The sequence below is a fragment of the Lutra lutra genome, chromosome 4 (genome assembly GCF_902655055.1).
Source record: "Lutra lutra chromosome 4, mLutLut1.2, whole genome shotgun sequence".
Lineage (NCBI taxonomy): Eukaryota > Metazoa > Chordata > Mammalia > Carnivora > Mustelidae > Lutra > Lutra lutra.
The window spans coordinates 189,331,446-189,341,082 of NC_062281.1; positions in this window are offsets into that span (position 1 = coordinate 189,331,446).

The following is a 9,637-nucleotide window of genomic DNA, read 5'->3' on the forward strand; positions in this document are numbered from 1 at the left end:
AATCGAGGAAAGAAAAGGCTGTCTTAAAACAGACACATAGATCAATGGAACAGAACAGAGAGCCCAGAAATAGACCCTCAACACGGTCAACTAATCTTTGCCAAAGCAGGAAGGAATGTCCAATGGAAAAAAGACAGCCTCTTCAACAAATGGTGCAGGGAAATTTGGACAGCCACATGCAGAAAAATGAAATTGGACCATTTCCTTACACCACACACAAAAATAGACTCAAAATGAATGAAGGACCTTAATGTGAGAAAGGAATCCATCAAAATCCTTGAGGAGAACACAGGCAGCAACCTCTCTGACCTCAGCCGCAGCAGCTTCTTCCTAGGAACATCGCCAAAGGCAACAGAAGCAAGGGCAAAAATGAACTATCGGGATTTTATCAAGATCAAAAGCTTTTGCACAGCAAACGAAACAGTTAACAAGGGGCGCCTGGGTGGCTCAGAGGGTTAAGCCTCTGCCTTTGGCTCAGGTCATGATCTCAGGGTTCTGGGATCGAGCCCCGCATTGGGCTCTCTGCTCAGCAGGGAGCCTGCTTCCTCCTCTCTCTCTGCCTGCCTCTCTACCTACTTGTGATCTCTATCTGTCAAATAAATAAATAAATAAATAAAAAAGAAACAGTTAACAAAACCAAAAGACAGCTGATAGAATGGGAGAAGATATTTGCAAACGACATATCAGATAAAGGGCTAGTATCCAAAATCTATAAAGAGCTTAACAAACTCAACACCCAAAGAACAAATAACCCAATCAAGAAATGGGCAGAGGACGTGAACAGACATTTCTGTGAAGAAGACATCCAGATGGCCAACAGACACATGAAAAAATGCTCCACATCACTCGGCATCGGGGAAATACAAATCAAAACCACAATGAGATACCACCTCACACCAGTCAGAATGGCTAAAATTAACAAGTCAGGAAATGACAGATGCTGGCGAGGATGTGGAGAAAGGGGAACCCTCCTACACTGTTGGTGGGAATGCAAGCTGTTGCAACCACTCTGGAAAACAGTGTGGAGGTTCCTCAAAAAACTGAAAATAGAGCTACCCTATGACCCAGCGATTGCACTACTGGGTATATACCCTAAAGATACAAACGTGGTGCTCCAAAGGGGCACGCACACCCGAATGTTTATGGCAGCAATGTCCACAATAGCCAAACAGTGAAAAGAACCTAGATGTCCATCAAGAGATGAATGGGTAAAGAAGATGTGGTATATATATACAATGGAATACTATGCAGCCATCAAAAGAAATGAAATCTTGCCATTTGCGACGACGTGGATGGAACTAGAGGGTATCATGCTTAGCGAAATAAGTCAATCAGAGAAAGACAACTATCATATGATCTCCCTGGTATGAGTACGTGGAGATGCAACGTTGGGGGTTTCCGGGGTAGGAAAAGAAAAAATGAAGGAAGATGGGATCGGGAGGGAGACAAACCATAAAAGACCCAATCTCAAAAAACAGACTGAGGGTTGCTGGGGGGAGGGGGGTCAGGAGAGGGTGGTGGGGTTATGGACATTGGGGAAGGTATGTGCTATGGTGAGTGCTGTGAAATGTGTAAACCTGGCGAATCGCAGACCTGTACCCCTGGGGATAAAAATACATTATATGTTTATAAAAAATTTTAAAAATTAATGATAAAAAAAAAAAGAAAAGGTTGTCTTACCTGGCATCTCTCTTAAGACTTGACCACGCTCTCCCTATCCCAAACAAGAACAGTAATTCCCACCCCCATCCCTCCCCACCCCATCCCTCATCCATAACCAGAGAAAATTTTCATTTGGAGAACACCAGCTTTTATTAGAGTCACTTGGGGGAAGGGTCTCCTTAGAGTTGGTCTGAGTGCTTGTTCTCATTTCTGGGAAGGAGAAACCACGAGACTGCCTGGAATTGGTGGTGAGGAGTGGGAGGGTCCCGAGATGGTATCAAGACGAGTACTCTCTCCAGACACAAAGAAAGTGGGACTTTTGCAGGACTCCAGGGACCACTGGCCTAATTTGATGCCCTGTTTGGAGATACAGTCCTCCCGCCCAGGCGACAGAGCACCCCAACACCTGCCACTGGGATCTTGAACTGGGAAACGACTACACCTAGTTTGATCTTTGCAGAGTTAGCACACAGGGGAAGAGGCATCCGAATCCTGGTTTTGCCACTTACTGGTTGAACTTGGGCTAGTTGCTTTGCCTCTCTGTGCTTAGTTTTTTCATATGTAAGATGAGGATAATAATAGTTTTTCTTCATCAAAGTGTTGTTAGGATTTGTTAATACACAAAAAGCATTAGGAACAGGGCCTGGCTGATAGTAAGTGCTAAATCAGGATTGGCCATTATTATTCAGTATAATTGTTAATTACTGGTTATGTGATCCCTAGAAGAGATCACAATTCCTCAATAAATGGTGGATATGATGACATTACATTATTATTCATCAATTCTCTCTTTCTAAAAGATTTTATTTATGTATTTGACAGAGAGAGAGAGACAACACAGAGAGAGCACAAGCAGGGGGAGTGGCAAAGGGAGGAGGAGAAGCAGGCTACCCTGTGAGTGGGGAGCCTGAGGCAAGGCTCAGTCCCCTCACAGGGCTGGGTCCCAGGACCCTGGGATCATGACCTGAGCCAAAGGCAGATGTTCAACCAACTGAGCCACCCAGGCGCCTCTATCAGTGCTCTTCTAAGAAATAGTCCCCAACCACCTGAGATCCTAGAGGTGTTTCATTCACGTCTATAGGTGTGTAACAAGAGCATGATCACCTTAGAAGGAGAAAATGCAAGTCCTAGATTAAGGCCGTCATTAATTAAGTACTTAATTTGTGGTAGGCAGTGTGAAAAACGCTCTGCAGTGAATTCTCAGTAGTAAATTCTCACAGTGACTCCATGGTGTGGGTACTGTCCTCATCCTTGTTTACCTAAAACGATTGAGGTTAAGAGAAGTTGGAAGGATTGCCCAAGTCACTGGTTGGTATGAACCTGGGCTGGGGACCGAGGAGGTCTGGCTCTGGGAACTTGACGTTCGCCCCTTAGCGCCACTGCCCCATCTCAGGAAACCATAGCCCAGGCTTGGATATGCAGAGGATGGGGCAAGGCAAGGAGGGGAAGACAGATTGCGGGGGAAGCACAGGGCTGGGTCTGTGGAATGTTGCCGGCGGTCACACAGTGACACTGTGTTCACCCTGACCAGCTGGCGCAGGAGGCATGGTGGGAGGGGCACAAAGCCCAGCTGGCTGGGGTTGGAGGGTAGCTCACAGGAACAAAGGAGAGTGACTGTTCTCAAAGGAGCCAGAGTTTCTGCCATGACTCAGTCCCGACTATGCAGGACACGTCGGCCCTCACACAGCACGTTCCACGAGGCTTTGGGGTGATAGCTTTCATGAGCACGCTTCTGGAATTCAAGTGTAACTCTGCCCTATCCTTCGCCCATCCTGCCTGCCTCAGCCAAGTTTTATCTTTGTACCTTCAATACAGACATGCAGAACAGTCATTCATTCATTCAGGGCACAGTCACTGGACACCCACTTGCGTAGATATCTGGGAGCAGAATGACGGGATCATATGGCAGGCCTCTATTTACCTTTTTAAGAAATTGCCAGACTGTTTTCCAAGATGGTTGTGGCATCCCGTCTTATTTTCTTTGTGGCGCTTACCAATATCTGCAGATACTGCCTCTCCGTTTACTTGTTTGCAGTTTCGTATCTGTCCCGCCAGCCAGACTGTGTCTCGCGTCCTCCGTGCTCAGCCCCGTGCCTGGCACATAGGAGGCACTCGGGGACTGAACCAGCACACACCCGCTGAACACGTATGTGCCCACCGCTTCCTCCCATCACAGGCCCCTGGAAGACCTGCCAGCGGCCCCCAGCCCTGCTTGTCCCCAGGTGCCATTAAGTGTCAGGATCTGCCCAGGAGGCCACTCAGTCAGTCCTGCTGGTTTTCAAAAGGCTCATCACTCTTTTCACTTCTCTAATTCTCATGGGGTAGGGTAGCAACTCCTGCTTTGTTGATGGAGAAATGGTTACAGTTTGGATGACGTAGCCAAAGTCACAACGAGCAAAGCTTGCATGGGAGCTGTGTACATAAAACATGCAGACCCCCTCAAAGTCTGCCGGTGGATGCCCAGGGTTTTGTGCAGGCACAAGGCCTTTCCGTGGTACCGGAGATGAAGATGGGCGTATGTGCCAGCGTACCGCTAGGACAATGAGGAGCTCATTAAGGAGATACACCAGAAAGTCACTAGTAATGCCTGGTTTTAAACAGGCTTTCCTTGGGGCCCTGGGTGGCAGAGTCAGTTAAGTTTCTGCCTCTGGCTCAGGTCATGATCCCAGGGTCCTGGGATCAAGCCCCACAGCGGGCTCCCTGCTCAGCGGGGATCCTGCTTCTCCCCCCACTTCTCTGCCTGCCTCTCTGCGTACTTGTGATCTCTGTCTGTCAAATAAATAAATAAAATCTTAAAAAAAAAAAAATACCACCTGTTACTCACCACCACTCGTCTTTGATCCTACCTTACCCTGGATTCCCAAAGGAACACATACCCCAGAGGCCTTTCCAGTGGAAACCCCTAACCCCGGCTGACGACAAGTCTCATTCTCCTGTCCGGGTCTCCCGGACTCTCCGTCTGCTGCATGTGGTCACTCACCCTATTCGTTAAACTCTGTGGTCACTTCCTCTGGTGCATGTTTTCTTTGCATCCCGCACAAAGCCAAGGACCCTCTTGGTGGGTCTGCCAGACCTCCCACTTTGGGGTGCTCAAGACGCAGCTCGCCTGCATCGCAAGCACTGTCCCCTCTCTTTCCCTGGCTTGCTGGTGTCCTTCGGGTAAACATGTGCTTTTGGATCCCTGCCTTTTCCCCTCCTAGCAAAGTGATTTGGGCAAATTAGGGAGCCACACAGAGCCCCAGGATGACTGTTGGGGTCACGTGAGATGCTTTACAAAGGGTGCTCGGCCCAGCTCCTGGCGCTTCATAAATGCTCAGTAGGCAAAGGCAAAAAAAGCGACCCCCCCCCCCCCCACAGCATCTTTCTGCGTCTCCCAGCAGGTCCTGGCCCACAATTAATGCCTGGCAGACCTCTTTGATGGAGAGAAGATGCCCTTCCCCCCTTTCCTATTAGCAGAGACTCTGTGGTTCACCCTGCCGCCTCACCCCCACCCCCAGAGCTGCCACTTTGTATCTATGTCATTTCATCTGTCACTGAGTCCCTCTGAATTTTGACAATGAGAACAGTGATCATCAGTCCCCGGGGTGGCGGGGGTGGTGGTGGTGGCGCTGCGTGAGGCACAAGGAGGCACCGAATACGAAAAGGTTTTGAGAAGGTTTCCCACCCACCAACCCACGGCCTTTGATTCTCAGCGCCCTTGGAGGCCCACATTCGTGATGGGGCCCAGCCACGTCCTTTCCCGAGTGGGCAAATCAAGCTGGAAGAAGGACAGCCAAGAACACCACCTAAACACTGTCGGAAAGTCACACGCGCCTGCCAGAGAGCAGGGCCCCGGCAGGAAGTGCATCAGAGAAGGGCCTGGAAGCAGACCCAGAGCCGTGTCCCCTGCTGACACAGGGCTTGTTTCTGGGGTTTGATCTGGAGACCTGTCCTCCAGCGTCTGTGTCAGCTTGTCTCCAACCCGCTGGCTCTGTTTCTTGACCTAAGGTCTAGTGGGGTTGCAGGAAAGGCCTGCGAGTTTTGTTGGTAGGTGTTGGCCTTTGGATCCGTGGCTGTGGTCTTCCTTTTTCCGAAGGCCAGCTGCCCTGAGCAGACAGCAGGGCACGGGGGCAGGAGATGATGGAATAGAAAGGAACCCTATAGGATTGGGGTTGGGGTGACTCTCTCAGGCTCCCAGGCTTCATTCCCTGTCCTTCAACCCAGTCTCTAGTGGATGCCAAGATCCTGAAAGTATCAAATGCCATATAACTCGTCAGGAAAGTCACCGTGTCCATAGCACCATTCACGCAGGGCCAGGAGAGAGACACGATCCTGGGGCAGCCCCGGGCCCAGAGGGAGCTGGGGTGGACGAACCTACTACTTCTCTTTTCCTGGTTTTCTAGAGGTGCCTGGACATTGCCAGGAGGTGGGAGAGAACTCCTTTCTAGAGGACACTTGTTTTTATGATTAATCAAAACACAGGTGGAGGGTGGTGGGGGCTGGTTCTGATGTATTTATTCCAGTGGCACAGAATTCGAGCTTCTAGCAGCATCCATGGCTGACTTTCATAGGTTCCAGTCAGGCTCCTTGAAGACTCTCCCTTGAGCTTTAAAACGAGACTGTAATTCCCAATGTCCTTGTGGCCTGGCCACCGCATCAGGGTCCTATGAACATGGCTGCAGGGTGAGCCCCGTCCTGTCCTCACCGGACACTCTGTGATATTAACCCATCCCCACAGAGGCCCGCAGCTCATGGCAGGTGTCAGGGAACACGTCAGAATGCCCCGTGGAGCTCTTGGTGAGCGTGGAAGAGGCAGAAAACAAAGGTTGTGTGAGATGCCAGCTACAGGGAAGGCAGCCAGAAGAAGCTGTTGCCAGGACACCCCTTCCACGCCCTGTACCTTTCAACCCCCTGGTCTATACTCCAGCAACCCTCTTTATGTCATTGTGTGCGTGCGTGTGTGTGAGTGAGTGCGTGTGTGTGTGTGTGTGTACGCGTGCGTGCCCAGGCTCTCATTAACTACGTGCCTCCTGCCTCCCACCGCCTGTCCCAGATCTGTCGGTCTGTCCTGAGTTCAGGCTGCCACCTTTTTTCTGTCAGGCTTCCCATCTCTCCGTGTGCTTGGAGCTGGAATTTCAAGGGAGGCATCTGAGGGGTGTGGTTATACCTTAGTGATTGCTCAGATACACAAACAAAGCCAGTTATGGCCCCCGGGCCCTGCAGCCCCCAAGATGCCTATCTGCCGTGGGCCTTTATCCTGCTGTTCACGCCCTTCTGCTGGGCCAGCTCAGTGCCGAGGGCTTTCGGGTCCAGGTCTGCAACAGGCTCCGTGAGGTCTCACGTTCCTTGCTGGGGGACAGTAGGGGAGCCTGCGCCCAGGTGTGTGGCAGGGTGCGGGGGGAGACATAACAGCAGAATGGGGAAGTGGATGCTGGGGTCAGGCAGGGTACCTCTGCAGGTTCCACCCTCTGGGAAGCCCCAGAGAGGGATCTCAACCCGAGGGGCTTTCTAGAAGGCGGCCTGGTGAGTGCATGATCTCCGGTTCTGGCAACCCAGGGCTGGAGCCTGCCCAGCAGAACTCCTGTCCCCTTGGTGACTCCAAATGCACTGAGCAGCTCTTGTGACCTAGGTGTGGGTAGGGGGACAGTGGGGGACAAGGAGGACTGATGACCGACTCCTAGTAGGTGCTCAGCAAACTTGTGGGATGTGAGAGGCAACGTGACATTGGTGGACACGTTCAGGTTTTGGAGTCAGAGAGACCTGGCTGAGGTTCCGGACGCTGCCACTGACCAGCTACACTACTTTGGACAGGTGACCTTTATTTCTCGATGCTTCATTTGCCTGCTCTGAAAAGGGGGCTCTGCAAATTTCTAGCTACACAAGAGGAGGGTGCCTCTGGTCGTAGGCACAGCTCCATAAATGAGCTCACGGTTGTGTTTGGATGAATGTATTCCCTCTCTCACCATGCACTCCGCTTTGTGCCAGGCGCTGACACAAGGTCAAGGCTGGGGCATGGAGAGACCATTGAGGACCACAATGCCCAGAGCTGACCAGCTTGCCCCACTGGATGGACCAGTCACCGGTGTGGTCCCCCGGACACAAATATGTAGGTTTCAGGATACGCCATCATGGAGGGGTAGGAAGTAGGGACAGGAGTGCCTCTGTTTCGCCACTTGCTTTTCCAAGTGTCCGTCATACACCTGGCCCCACCCCATGCCCACCAGGATTTCATGTCCTGACACTGGGACACGTGCCTACTTACATGACAGATGACGGTCACTGCTGCCACTTGACACTCAAACTGACAAAGGAGAGAGGAAGCCCAGAACTTCAGGACACACCAAAGACAACTCTGTCATGTGCCCACAGGCTGTGATTCAGAGCTGGGGAGCTGAGCCCTAGAGGCCCCTCTGTGATGATCGGTTTTCTGTCTCAGCTTGGCCAGCTGGAGTATGTGAGGATTTAATTGCACATGAGTACCCTCCAGCATGTGGGTGGGCCTTGCCCAATCAGTTGATGGCTTTAAAAGCAAAAACTGAGGTCTCAGAGATGTGGTCTGGAGACTATAGTACCGATTCCTGCAGGCTGACCGGCCTGCTCTATGGATTTCAGACTTGCTAGCCCCTGCCATAACGTGAGCCAGTTCCTTAAAACAAATTTGTATAAATATTTATCGAGAGAAGAAATAATACAAATACACAGACATATTTAAAGATATATAAATACAAATTCCATTGGTTCTGTTTCTCTGGAGAACCCTGGCTGATACGCACCCCATCCAGCTACCCAATCCCCTGAGGGCAGCACCCAGGCCGCCAGCAGAGAAATCCCTGTGGCCTTGGGTTCAACTGACCTTGACTCCTCACCTGGGTACTGCTCTGACCTTCATGAGTAGAGAGGGATTTGAGTTGACGTCCCAGGACAGAACAGTTTTTAAAAGCCTAGCATACCTTTCTGCAAAACAAGTTACCCAGGAGTCAGCAGTATAGCGTAGGGGGTTGGCAAACTACGGATCATGGGCAGATCCAGCCTGTCGCCCTTCTGTGTGAATAAAATTTTACTGGAACACACCCACGCTCGGTCATTTGTGCGTATCCATGTCCAGTGTTGTCTGACTGCCGTGCACTATGATGGCAGAGCTGAGCAGCTGGGCCAGCAAGGGAAGGACTCTTGAGGCTATTACGAAAGGGGGCTTCTGGGCTCCGTTCCCTAAATCCATCCCCCAGCGAGAGGCTCACCAGCCACCTGGAGGCCTGAGTGGGGAGGAAAGTGAGTTCTCAGGAAGGTTTGAGGATGCAGTTCTCAAACCTAGGTCAGGGGGCTCATCAAATATGCAGCTTGCCAAGCCACACCCCTAGAGATTCTGAGTCATAGGCCCGGGGGCTCGGAAACTTGGGTTTTCTCCTCCAGAGGATCCTGTTGCTGGGAATCCCCAGCCTGTGTTTTGGGACACCCAGGATTCCCAACCATCCAAGCTGCAGAAGCTGGTCCATCAGTGGTGTCTGGGCAGGGAGAGTCCCACAGGGACAACAGGCCCTTAAGGGCCTCCCATGTCTGTGGTCACCCTAACCCCCAGGAGAGTCTGGGCCCTGGCTTGGCTTTGGAACGTGGAGCCACTCAGAGCCATAACACAGCCTTTTTCTGTATTACAGTCAGCCAGGCCTAGCAGGGCCTGGTCAGCAGAGATAAGACATGGACTAAGCTAGCCTCCCCACCCACCCCACTGCCAATGTATGCCCTTTCCCAAGACGGCATCTGAGCCTGCCCAGGCCCCAGCGGTGTCAGCTGGCGGTACTTTGTTCCCTGTCCTGCTGAAGGTGACGTCTGCTTTTCTCTGCACGTGGCCACCCAGGTCCCGAATGAGGCGAGCCTGCTGGGACTAGTCTTGTCATCTCTTTGGGACTTCAGCTGCCCCAACCCTAAAATGGAGAAGGAGGTCAAGATACGAAATTCCCACCAAGAGCTCTGGTTGAAGGAGAAGGATGAGGGCCAGGTG